Here is a 14,388-nt window from a genome sequence, read left to right on the forward strand (position 1 = left end):
TTATGTTGTATATATAGGAACAAGGTAAACAAATTAAGGGATGAAAAAATAATGTGTTGTCGAACTTGGAAACCTCAAAAGAGTTGACAGATTAAACAATCTCAACTAAAGTTGTGGTAATATTTTGGAAAGGTGTATGTAGTGAGATCGTGTTATTTAGTTCATGTACATATGGCTACATGTAACATGTTACATGTTTACTATATTACCTTGAGCGATTGTGGTGATGTGTGTCTTATGATGGTTAATTAGTGATATATGAAGTATTTGATAGTCATTACCTCTTAAGGCGATTGTTGGTACTATAATGAGGTGGTGAATTATCATTACTTGATGTATGGTTGTAATAGACTCATATCTATGAGTGGACTTATAGGATTTTCTTCGCAAATATAGATGGATAAGAGCCCACTTCTAATGTGGGAATCTTTGAAAAAAATACTCGAGCATAAAAAGTCAAGTTCTTAATTCAATCCAACACAATAAATATTTTATAAGATTTTCACTTACTTATTATTGCTTATTATGATTTTTGCCAACAACAAGCAATACTAATTGACATATTATTCTATTATTAGTAGCGTTAATCTCTAACAAATTATAATATGAGTAGACTTTACATTAACTTAATTGCATTGCTTTCAAAATTATTTAATTTAATTTGATGGCCATAAGAAAAGCTAATATGGGGCCGAATTACTACCATTAAAATTGACTTATCAAATGCAATTTTGCCCACAAATGCATGCACATTTGACAAATGACAAGACCACTAAAACATGATGTAGAATCTAATTTAATCATTATTATTAGATCAGAAAATGACTTCTCTTTAGTTCTAATCAACATTGTATGCCACTTCCAAAAGGTTTGACCTACTTGAGTTATACCTTTCAAATTAGGCTTTTTAGGGTTACCTTTCAATACTTCTAAGTTTAACTTGAAAGTAGTATAGTCTTTATCCTTGTGATCAATCAGTTGGATATTTTGAACTTAAATAAAAAATAACAATAATAATAATATTAATAAATAAATAAATAAAATATCATTTCATGTTATACGTATGATATTGGTGTTTCTGTATTGTATTATGTTATACTTATGAATTTATGATAGTATAGTCTTTATTCTTGTGATCTCTGTATTGTAATCATTCTATTGCTTTTTTTAGAAGAAAAAAAAAATCATTCACATGTGAAACCATGTCAAATTTTTATGTACCTTGACATGAAATTGTACATGGTTACGTTGACATGGTTACTTTCTATTTTTCTAAGGCCTCAAAGTTACTTTTTTTTTTTTTTTTTTTTTTTTTTTTTTTTGAAACAAGCCTCAAAGTTACTTTACATGATCATAAGATTGTAAAAACACGTAGAAAAATAATTAAGTACAAGTATGAAGTATAAAAAACGCAAATCAAAGAGAAAAGATAGCATGCACTTCCTTTTGATTGAAGGGGACTAGCTAGAGAAGTAGGAGTAACAAGTAAGTCTTCGGTGATATTGATAAATGGTGAGACCACGCAACATATGTAGTGATAGTAAATTTGTGAGACTAAAAATAAAACTTGCAAACTATTCCTAGGTCGATGTCTGTGAACGGAACATGCGGCGGTGCACATTGTTTCAATTCACACGGCTTCCGTTACTTGGCGGAAGCAGAAAAATTCGTATATTAAATGATCTCGGCCTCAAACTCATAGAGTTGTATCCTACGAGTTCAAAACTAGTTCTGATAATAGACCAATAATAAAGGTCCAATACTCGAGCTAATGATACTAAATCGTCTAGATGAATACTCGAGCTCAAATTTTGGATTAGGCTTAAGTTGGGCAAGATTTTATGACATATATTTGGTTCTGAGTTTAAGTTGGGCAAGGTTTTATGACAGGTTCAATGATATATTTGGGTTAGAGTTTAAGTTAGATAAGGTTTTGATAAGACAAAAATTATGTCATTAAAAGCCTTACATAAAGGACGGGCTTTGACTCCGTCATTAATATAGGGAAAACTTTTGTATACACCCGGTTTTCAGTAATTTACTGTACATCGGGTACACTTTTGTCAGATTTAGTGTCACTTTTGTCAAATTTAGTGTCACTTTTGTCAAATTTATCAATGAAGCATAAATAACTCATATATATCAGGGTAAAGTTTTATGCGTTTTAGTGTAACTTTTGCATATTTTATTGTCGCTTTATAACGGATGTTCTCTGTTTTATTTAAAAGTTTGTGTTAATATAGATTGTCGTTATTGGGCCTATATAAGAAGCCGGTCACAATTGGATTAGGTTTCGGTCCCTTGAGGACTATCATCAACAAAGTGGATACGTACCATGCATTAAAATAAATCTATCATGTAATGCAACACTATGCTATTTTCTGAGTTGCCACCAGCCTAATAATAAATCAGAGGATACGATATGCAACTTTCAAGTGAACTATTAAGGAGGCGGAATGTCACGTCGCTTATATAATCATCCTAATAATAAGCACCTTAATTTGCTGTTGTATTTGGACAAAAGGGCATGTTCCAAATCTAGGAATGACACTGCTCAGTTTTATCTTATAAATGATGGGTTTGTTGAATTGTTGTATTAAATAATTTCCCTGTTTTTTTAAAACTTAGGACGCAATTTGTCTGCTTACCTTCTTTGATAATTATTTAGATAATGTGCCTAGCTACAGGCTGAGGTATATGTTATTAGAATAGATATACATTGTATAGTTTCCTTATTGTATTAGGGTTATGTTTGACCCTACTTTGTGTAACCTATATACTTCTTCCCTTTTTTATATATATAGTTGTAACAGTTTGATTTTTACACTATTTATTATATTTGTTTCACTTTAACTAGCTTTGACGCCATTAACGGCTTGCACTTAAGTAAGAATATAGTCATATGGAATTGTGTTAGATTCGTCTCGATTCTACTATTTTAATATCAAATGTTTATAACTTTACATATTGGTAATTAAACATATTAACGATTGAAAACATGCATCGATAAGTGTGAAAAAAGAAGTGTTTGCAAGTATATATAGATCAAGGTTTAATTGTCGTTTGCTCCCAATATGTCTCTCAGTTTGCCTAATCTTAACATGCATGATGTAACAATAATATAAGGCTTTTTTCAAAGAGTAGCTTCAAGCATTAATCTGTACATAGATCAAAGACGTAAAACAAATATCTGTCACTTAAATAAGCTTTAAATACTAAGTTCAAAGGATGCCAAATGACATTTTCAAGGGAACTATTGAAGAACTAAAATGTCACTATTAACCATCATCACATAATTAAGTAGTACCGTAATTGGCAAACAGATATGTTCAAAGGTTTAGAGAAAGAGAGCTCAATTTCATAATTAAAATGGGACCTTCATTTATATTGTGTGGTTCTGCGTAAACCTCGGATGATGCTATAGCCAAGCATTCGGCGAATTCGGTTCCATGGATATACAACTTGGTATGAGAGGTGAAAGTGTAGTGTGAACTGTGAAGTGTCTAGTGTTCAATGCATATATAGGAAGATCATAAGCGTGTTAGTGGTCCTGTTTATTGAAGTTGCCCTAAGATTAAGAGGCTAAGAATCGTCGAATGCAACGCTAAAAATATTGTCTTTTAGGAAAAATGAAAACATTAAGTTATTCAACGCTAAGGATATTGTCGGATATATGGTCCTAGGGTTAAAAAAAGTTGTTTTCTCAAGGGTATGTAAAATCCCATGTTGGCTTATTAGAATTAAATATTCCTCTATCATATTATCCTTAATGGTTAAATTACTTCCTTCGTAGTGACACAGTTAATGAGTTTTAAATTTATGTAAGTGAAAAAAAAAAATTAAATGAGTGAATGTTAAACCTATTTCTAGAAAATAAAAAATAATTTAATAGCCTCCTCCCTCTTCTCTCTTTTCTCTCTTCTCTCTCCTCTCTTTAGGGTTTTAATTTTATTGGTCGTTTAGGCCGAAAATAGTCTAATTTCTTCGGAAATTAGACTATATCCGACCCTTTTCTTCAATTTAATTTGCTTTTTTGTTATTTGATTTGTTTTGCTTTGTTTTGTTCTCTCCTTTTGTGAGAGTCTGTCCCAATTTTTTTGGGTATTTCCCAATTTATTGGGATTTTGATTCTCATCTATGGATGAGAATTTTATTTTTAGGGTTTTAATAATAATTGAGAAGGTGATTTGGATTCATATGGGTTTAGGGTTCGTCATCAACTCTACGATCAAAACATCAGCGCAGATTGCGAAGATCTCTACTTGGAAAAATGCAAAGACATCGAAAATCACTACTCGCGTCAAGTTTGAAGCGGTGGAGTGTAAGTTATGCCCGATATGCAATATAGTTATGTTTTTTTATTGTAATATAGTTATGTTATTTTCTCTAGATCTGTGATTTACAAATCTTTATTATTGTTGTAGATGTCGTATGGCTATTTATTAATGATAATATTCTTCTTCTTGTCAAAAAAAAAAAAATTGTAGAAAATTTTGACAACTTAACATGAAAATAAGTCTGGTAAAATAAGAATAAGAGAAAACATTTTATCATTTATAATCCTTTGGTGCCTCATCCCTTCATATTTATATTTCTTCTTTATTTGGTTTCTTTAAATTTTGGTTTTCATCCATAATATTTTGATCAAAATGGATGTATAAGTTAGCACAACTTTTGGTCAATCTATTATAGTTTCTATTCTATTACATACTAGTAACTTAGTAGGTATAATTTATTAATATCACAATTTTAATAATTTTTACGTGTTTTTTTGGTGTTTAGAGAGCCACAAGGACAGGTGATGAGAATCGATCCAGTATCACTTGGTATCAGGAGGGGAGCTCTAATCACTTGAACTATCCCTCACTCTCATTATAATTTTTACGTGAATGAAATGAAAATATATTCGTTTTAAAATACGTTTGGACACTGTAAAAAGTAAAACGGATAAAAATATAGGGATATTACATTCACCATGTTTTCCACTATTCCAGTGACACTAGTAAGTTTTTACATAGAAATATATAATAATAATTAAAAATAAATAAAATATTGACCTTAATCCTTATGTTAAGTCACGAAAGGTGGTTGACTTGGAATTGCGTATTTGAGCCTTGACTTAGACAGTTAGACTTGTTAAGTTACTGTGGGCTTAATAGATAGGGCTAATGGGCCATCACATTCCCTTTAGTCATGGACTCATGGCATGTTGTCAAAAAATTCGATCCAGCCCATATTTCTGGCCCAAATATTTCAACCCTTGCTGAATGCTGATCTTCCAGAAATTTTTTTTAATGTCCATTAGAATCGATACGGACGATTTCTGCATGGTCACGCCCTAAACCGTAACACGTGGCAAATTAGCAAAATCCTTGTGGTTTTGCGAGTAAGGGACTATGGTCTAAATGAGAATATATATGGTTGTCTAGCCCAAATTATTAATGCCCAATAATTTGTCTACCTTACAATTGGACTAGACTCTTTTCTTTCCTTTTTTTTTTTTACTTGATTGGACTCTTTTAGGAGAGCTCCCAATGTGGTTAAAAGATAGATGTGAATCAAGTCAAGGTTGACTGTTGACGGTCAAGTAAAAAATGGTGAGGATAACAAATACTCCGTAAATTAAGTGACTTATTAATTGATTAAAGTTTTATAGGTGGTAGTATATGTGTTATTTCTTAAATTATGTGATTAAGTAATAGCCTAATAACTCATTTTATAATTGACTTAATCACTTGACCTTAGTCTTCAGTTGCGCTACCAAATCTGGAAAAAAAACGTATGAAATGGAAATTTTTGCTCTGTCAATTATAAAACTTCATATAGCATTGGTTTTGCAAACTTCTTAAAATTAAAAAAAGAGAAACTTTTCTATCTTCCTTGTAAAGATATTCATTCCATGGTATATACAAAGTATATACACAAATTTTTGTATGTGGCTGGCCACACCGTGTGGCCAGCCACAATTTTTTTTTTTTTAATTTTTTTTAATACCACAACTCTTCTCTCTTCTTTTTTCTTAGCTTCTTCTCCAAGCCAAATTACACATCATCAACAACCATATTTCTACTCCACCCATTTTCTCTCTCCTCTTTTCTTAGCTTCTTCTTCAAGCCAAATCACACATCACCAACAACCATATCCCTACTCTACCCATTTTCTCTCTCCTCTTTGCTAAATTGCTACAATTAAAGCCCGAAATTGTAGAAATTGGGTGTCAAATTGTTGTGAAAAATTGTGATTAATTATCCTTAAGATCGTGAACCAACATTTGAAGTAGTGAAATTGATGAGAACCAAAGAAATTTGAGCTCCTTTTCTTCGTGGAATCTCAAATCGAACATTCTACGTCAAAAATTGTAAGGTGTTACTACTTTGGTCAGGGGTTACTTGTTGGGAGTTACTAGTTTGGTCAGGGGTTACTTGTAGGGTGTTATTGGTTTGGTCAGGTGTTACTGGTTTGGTCAGGGGTTACTTGTAGGGTGTTACTGGTTTTGGTCAGGGGTTAGGTTACTTGTAGGGTGTTACTGATTTTGGTCAGGGGTTACTTGTAGGGTGTTACTGGTTTTGGTTAGGGGTTAGATTACTTGTAGGGTGTTACTGGTTTGGTCAGGGGTTACTTGTAGGGTGTTACTGGTTTTGGTCAAGGATTACTTGTAGGGTGTTACTGGTTTGGTCAGGGGTTACTTGTAGGGTGTTACTGGTTTTGGTCGGGGGTTACTTGTAGGGTGTTACTGGTTTTGGTCGGGGGTTACTTGTAGAGTGTTACTGGTTTGGTATGGGGCCTACAAGCAAACCTTTTTTTTTTTTGAAACCAACTTACAAGCAACCCTTGAATAAGTAACAAGTAACCATTGAATAAGTAATTCATACAAGTAACTTTTGAAGTAACTCATATAAGTAACCCTTGAATAAGTAACTCATACAAGTAACCATTGAATTAATCCATACAAGTAACCCCTAAAAAAAAAAGGTACCCTTGAAAAAAAAATATAAGTAACTCCTGAAAAAAAAAATACAAGTAACTCCTGAAAAAAAAATACAAGTAACCCCTGAAAAAAAAGTACAAGTATCCTGAAAATAAAAATACAAGTAACTCCTGAAAAAAAAAATACAAGTAACCCCTGAAAAAAAAATTACAAGTAACTCTTGAAAAAAAATACAAGTAACCCCTGAAAAATATAAGTAACCCTGACAAAACCAGTAACCCCGTTATGCGAGTGAACAGTAACCCCGTTATGCACGAGTCAGAATCCGTTATTTTTACTGACTTGGCAGCAGACCGCAGGCCACACGGTGTGGTCTGCTGCACCAAAAAAGCTCTGACATATTGGTGGGCGATATAAATTGTATATTTCAAACAACGTGCTAAAAACTCCATAGACTTAAATACTTAATGTAAAAGAAGCCCACAAACCAGTTGTAGCAGCTAGGAAGGGTATGTAAGTATGTAATTAGTCGGCTTTGCTTTCTTGATTATCAAATCAAAAAAAAAAAAAAACTACTTAAAGAAGTAAGATGATAAAAGTTTGTAACAGAGTACCATCAGGTACACGGCTACACTATGGTTAATACGAGACCAATGTACATCCCATCTAGAAGTTCAGTTACTTGGATTATTGAACATCAAATGACAACAACACAATATTTATGTCGGTATATTATTAATCCAATAAATAAATAAATATTGGTGGACGATAGACTGAACTTTCAATGTCATAATCAAGCTGTGGTCCTGACTAGAGATGAAACCTGTGAGGGTGAATGTGTGCACACTGCACAAGTGCACAGCATACTTAGATGCAAACAATTGATGTCAAAAGAGGAATGGCAGGTAGAGGTCGGTCATATGAATAGAGAAGGCAATCGAGCAGTGGATTGGCTCGCGAATCAAAGATTGATCCAAAGCTACAAAATTGAGTTGGTTCAATTCAAAGTCCCTCTTAGCTCTTGATTGCATTATGCATGATGACATTGTAGGAGGGGCGAAACCAGAATTTTTAGATCATGGGGCCGGACTGTTAATAGATAATTGAAAAAATTAAAATGTACTAATGTTTTATTGTTACTAAAAAAAAAAGAGTTAAATTTTACTTTCATAATAGCAAATTCATCAATAAAGATTCATCACTAATATTTACCGCAATCTCTTATTAACTTTCTATATAAAAAAAATAAAAAATAAAATAAAAAATCTAGTGTTTTTGATTTTACGATATTAATACAAAAACAATAATTATCAAATTAACTAGCATATAACCCTAAAAGTTTGATATTTCATATTAAAGGTAAGCAATTAGCCTAAATTGTCACTCAATTGACAAAAAATTAGCCAAATTTATTAAATAATATAAATATATTAATCTTTATTTGAAAAAAACCCATGCCCAAGTTGAATAAACAAATTCGATCCCAACTCCCTCATTAAAAAAACACCACTCCTCAACGAGCATAACAAGTCTTGTTTACTAAAATTTATATGTAATAATTTTAAGGGAGACCACAGTATAGAAAACATGAATTGCAAATCTGGACCAGGGATTGGTCGGGCCTCCACCAGCCCCCCCCCCCCCCCCCTTCCGTTAGCCCCTGATAGGTGTGGCTTGGCCACGCTTCATTCCTCCATAGTTTTTGTTATTATTAATTTTTTTTTTTTTTTGGGGGGGGGGGACTTGCTTGCTTGTTGCTTCTCTTTTGCATAAATAAATAAGGGATTTTATCACTGGTACCCTCAAAGATTTGACTTTTATCAATGGTGCACCTCATTAAGTTTTCATTATCAGCGGTGCCCCTAATATTTTAGCCTAATTGCTACAGTGATCTTTTTTTATTTCAACCGTTAATTAAACGTTAACTAAAGTCAATTTGGGAGAAATAAGGTCAGAAATTGAGATTTTCCTAAAAAAAAGGGTCAGCTGCTGAGATTACCAAAATGCCCCCCCCACTCATTAACTTTCCCTCAAGCCCAACTGACAACATTTATTTCAAAACTGTTCCAAAAAATTTGATCGTCCATCTTCCTCTCTCCCCTGTTCTGAAGCACACAGCAACTCGATTTTGAAGAAAAGTTTGTGGAGAATTGCTCTGACAAATTGCTCTATAAGGTTAGTACTCATCCTCGATTTTGTTGTTGTGAAGTATTTTGTATAAATTCTAATGTTTTAGGTTAGTTAATGCTATTTTGTTTGGGTGTTCTAATATAAGTTCGAATATGGAATTATGAGTATTATTGTTTGATTTATGTTGAATTCATGCTAGAATTGCATTGTAGTAACTGTTGATGCATAAAGTTTGGTTTTTTTCATATGTAATTCGATTATGTTTGGAGCATGCTACAGTTCTTCCAATTTCATAACCTAGGTCTTTTTATATTGTTGTTCTTGAGTGTGTGATGATATTTTGTGTTGAGTATTGTTTAAATGGTAGTGTACTATGATTTGTGCATAATGGATGACATAGTATTGTTCAGATTTAAGTATAAAGTGCATAGAGTTGATATTGAAGTGGATGTTGATAGATGTAACCTCATGGATTTGATTATAGATTTTGAGGATGAGTTACAAAAAAGAGGGGTAGTAATAGTGAATCCTATATTTGCTTATGCTTATAGAGGCAAACATTAGCCTATTGATGATGATGGTGGTGTGCAAAGGATGTTTAGGACTTTTCCAGGGGCAAAAATGTATGAGATTCTGGTTGGTACTAACCCTGTTAGGAGTAGTTACATGAATGACCTTGTTTCTGAGTTTAGGAGAAACAAAATAGTTGCTGAAGTAGGAAACTTTCCACCACCTCCAACAGATGAACCAGACTCACCACCCCTTGTAAGTAATCCAACAATTGAAACACAGCCACCTCCAACAATTGAAACACAACCACCTCCTACAATTGAAACACAACCACCTCTTACTCATGCACCAGCTTCACCCAATTATACCATTAACTATACAATTCAGGGTGAGACAACCAAGCTTAAACCTAGAAGGAGGCTAGTAAAGAAGTACCTTGATGAGGGTAATGACTGTGAAGCTCCTACCAGTCCCCCATTAGTGAATATGCTAGGGAGTGAGTTTAACTATGATCCTGATGTTACTTGGGCTGATTTGATGCAAGAGAATGAGGAAGGCAATGATGAGGACAATGCTCAGTCAAGGAAGGAATATACTAAGGGTAGGAAAGAGTTTGAGAAAGTTTGTGAGAAGGCTAAGGCTACAGTGAGTTCTCCTGGGGTAAAATCAAAAGGGAAAGGGAAGGTAAGTGAGACAGGGAAAGGGAAAGGGAAAGGAAAATTAAGTGAGAAAGACATGGAGAGGGTAGTAACCTCTGGTGGTGAGAAGTACCCCCCATCTCCCATATCCCCACACACTGTCTTCAAAACATTGCTAGTTAAAAGAAGCTCTAGGTTCTCACCTATCCAACCCACAATTCAAACCAATGTGCTTCCTTCTTCTAGTCCTCACCCTAGACAGACTACACCTATCACTGACCCTACCTTATTTGCTAGGAAAATTTCAAAGACCACTGCTAGAAGGAAAGGGATTTTGATTAGTGCTAAGTCTAAGGGAACAATTGAGGCAAAAAAATCTGCTGAGCCTAGTGAACCTAGAGCTAGGAGGAAGATAGTGTATGCTGGAGATGGTGGGGGTGACCCTAGTGAGTCTAGCAGTTCTACTGGTGATGATAGTGAAGATGATGATTTTTGAGGGTAATGATTTTGATGCTAATGATGATTCTGATTTGGAGGTGGTCCCTACTGGAGAGGTACTTGAAGATGAAAGGGTGGAAGTGAACTGTGTACCCCACATAGAAGACAACTGGGAGGCTGGGTTTTGGGCTGGGTTTGTGGACTCAGATGATGATGATGACTACTTCAAGAAGCTGTATGGGCAGGGAGAGGTGTATGAAGAGGTCAAGTTTGGAAAAATTACTGTTAGACCATGGATGTTGTTCATAGATAAGGCCCATTTGAGAGAAACACTTAAAGATTATGTTGTGCAAGAGGGTTTTGCTTTGAATGTCATAGTTGCAGACAACAAAAGGTACACTGTCAAATGCTATGCAGAGTGTTGTGAATGGAGACTTCATGCTAGTAGGTTGTCTGATGGGAAGACATGGGCAATTAAGAAGATTTGGCCTGATGTTCATAACTGCAGAGGTTTGGAGACCTACAACCCTATATGCACTGTCAAGTGGGCTGCTCCTAAGGTGATGGAAGATATCAGGGCAGCTCCAGATATTCCAGGGAAGGCTTTAAATGAGCTTCTGTTTCAAAGGTTTGGGATATACATGAAACAAGCATCATTATACAGGCTAAAGAAGTATGTGATTGAAGAGCTTTTTGGTGGCCATGATGAGCCTTACTCTCATTTGCCTAGGTATGCTGACATGATATGTGCCACTAACCCAGAGTCTAAGGCATTTATTGGTTGGACCTTAAGTGAGAGCATACCTAGGGTCAACTTGTTCAGTACTATGTTCATCAGCTTTGCTGGACAATGGAAGGGATTCCTTGCTGGGTGCAGACCATTGATTGGGGTTGATGGGGCCCATTTGAAAGGAAATTATGGGGGTGTACTGTTGTATGCAGTTGCAATTGATGGCAACAATGAAATATTCCCATTAGCATATGCTATAGTAAGTGGAGAAGACAAAGAGACATGGTCATACTTTCTTTGGCAAATCTACAACATTATCAAGGAATCAGGAGGAAAGACTGGACCATCATTTCTGACAGACAGAAGGTTTAAGTCTTAACCTCTCTTTTTTGTTCAATTTTGAGTATGTTCATTACATAATTATAACTAATGCTTGTGTATGTTGGCTGATCTCAGGGAGTAGATATTGCATTGACCAATGTGTGGCCAGATGCAAAGAGAAGATACTGCTGCAGACATTTGAGTAGGAATTACAAGAAAGCTTTTCCTTGGCCTTTGATGTACATCTTGTTCTGGAGGGCATGCAATGCCACTAATGTGTACAGCTTCAGAAAGGCTATGGAAAGGCTACAAAAGGAAGGGGGAGCAGATGTGATGAAATGTTTTGCTGATTTGGGTGATCAGGCAAAGTGGAGCAAACATAAGTTTGATCCAAATGTGTGCAATGACTCCAACACCTCAAATTTTGTTGAAAGTTTCAATTCAACACTTGGGGTAGACAGATGCAGACCAGTTTTAACACTGCTTGAAGGTATATGTGACTATAAATGAATATAATGTTTGCTGACTTGGATGAAATGTGTGCTAATGTTCCTTTATTTATCATCTGAAACAGGAATTAGAAGAGTCTGCATGGTGAGAATTGCATCAAGGCATGAAAGGGCACAAGACTGGAATGATGAGGACTTGTGCCCTAAAATAGCTAAGCTTCTCAGAGAAATCAGCAAAGCTACAAGCACATGCAGAGAATATCAGTCAAGTCCTGGAGAGTATGAGATTCATGAGGGGAAGTCTCAATTCCCTCTAAGTCTCAACAACAAAATATGCTCATGTGGAGCTTGACAGTTGTTTGGTATCCCCTGCAGACATGCAGTGAGAGCTATGCTTCATGCTAAAGTTGATCCTCACAACTATGTGAGCTCTTGGTATTCAGCAAAGACATACAAGCAGGTCTACTGCCATGCCATACACCCAATTCCAGATTTCTCTCAGTGGCCACCAGCTGATCCTAACCACCCCAACCAGATTGCCCCACTAAAGATGAAGAGAGGTGTTGGAAGGCCCAGCAGAAACAGAAGAAGGGAAGAGGGTGAAGAGCAACCAGGAAAGAGGGCAAGAACTGTGAGATGCAGCAGCTGTGGTAATTTTAGCCACAACAAAAAGACTTGCAAGGGAGGTCTAACTGGGAAGGAATTAAAGGCAAGTGAGGCATTGGTGGTTAAAAATCCAAGGGTGAGGGATCAATCAAAGGCTTCCAAGGAAGCTGCTGCAAATTCCAAGGCTGCTGGAGCTGCAACAGAGATCTCTTCATCTCAGATGTCTAGCCAACCTCAAGACTTGTCTCAGTCACAGCCATGAAGCTAATATGCTAGTTGTCTAGTTCTGCTGATGTAATAATCTTAGGGAACTTACTTTTTTTTTTGTCTTGAAACTTACTTTTTTTAGTGTTGGAACAAATGTCAAGAGGTTTTTAGCATCAACCTATAACTATGATTAAGTTGTTTTTTGGAACAAATTTTATGCAAACAGTTGACCTCTTGTTTTGGGATCAATTACTTATGATCAATTAAGTCTTCTGTTTTTGACACTTTGTGAATTGGTAATGCACTTATTTTATTGTCAAAAATTTACTCCTGTCTTTATTCCAAAATATGCAAAATATCCCAATAAACCCATGTTTTTATTCCAAAATAAAACACCAACTACATTAGAGGTTCACAATTACATGACATTAACTAATTTCATCTATTTCAAAGTAACTACAAGCAACACCAAATACATCACCACAACCAATTTCACTACCATGTACATAAAATTAGCAAATTCATCAGTCTTGCGCATAAACTCTGCAAATTCAGCCCTTAATGCATGTATATATGTTGCATCTCCTTGCCTCCCTCCACTGTCCCTTAACATTTGATCTTCCCTGACCCACATAAAAAAATCACAGACCCTACACTTATAATACGCCCTTCTAGGATTCGATATTGAGTTCGAAAACCTAATGTATGCATATCTTGGTGGTTGGCAATTGCAGTTCATGCCTCTGAACCAAGCCCCTTCAACACTGATTCTCCTTGAAGATTCATCCCTGCCAGAAGAAGCCATTGATGAGTATGAGTTTTAAAAGAGAAAATAAGAGAAGAGAAGAGGAGTAGGGAAGAGAAGATAGAAATGTAAAGAACCACAGAGTTTAAATAGAAGAGAGAGGAAAGAGGGAAAAATCGAATAAAAAGGGAGGGAAAAATAACAAGAATTTTGGAGGGAGTACTTAGGGTAAGGGCATTTTAGTATTTCTATCTCCCATACTCCTTAAACAAGCCAAAACCCCTTAGTTAACGTTTAATTAACGGTTGAAATAAAAAAAGATCACTGTAGCAATTAGGCTAATATATTAGGGGCACCGCTGATAATGAAAACTTAATGAGGTGCACCATTGATAAAAGTCAAATCTTTGAGGGAACCAGTGATAAAATCCCAATAAATAAATACTAAGTAAATTATAAAATCTAGTGTCCACTCTTTGTAACATATTACGCAGTATATTTAAGTGGATGATCAACTACTTTACTTAATTAATTAAAATCTAGAGGGGTGATACTCAAAACCCAAATTTAAATTCCGTTTTACATCATTTACTCTTATGTCTCTATTTAGGACGCATCCCACCTACTTGGGATATGATGTGGGTGGTAAGTGGTATCCTTTGCTTCACAAATTCACACACATATTCA

This window comes from Chenopodium quinoa, unplaced genomic scaffold (genome assembly GCF_001683475.1).
Source record: "Chenopodium quinoa cultivar QQ74 unplaced genomic scaffold, ASM168347v1, whole genome shotgun sequence".
Classification (NCBI taxonomy): domain Eukaryota; kingdom Viridiplantae; phylum Streptophyta; class Magnoliopsida; order Caryophyllales; family Amaranthaceae; genus Chenopodium; species Chenopodium quinoa.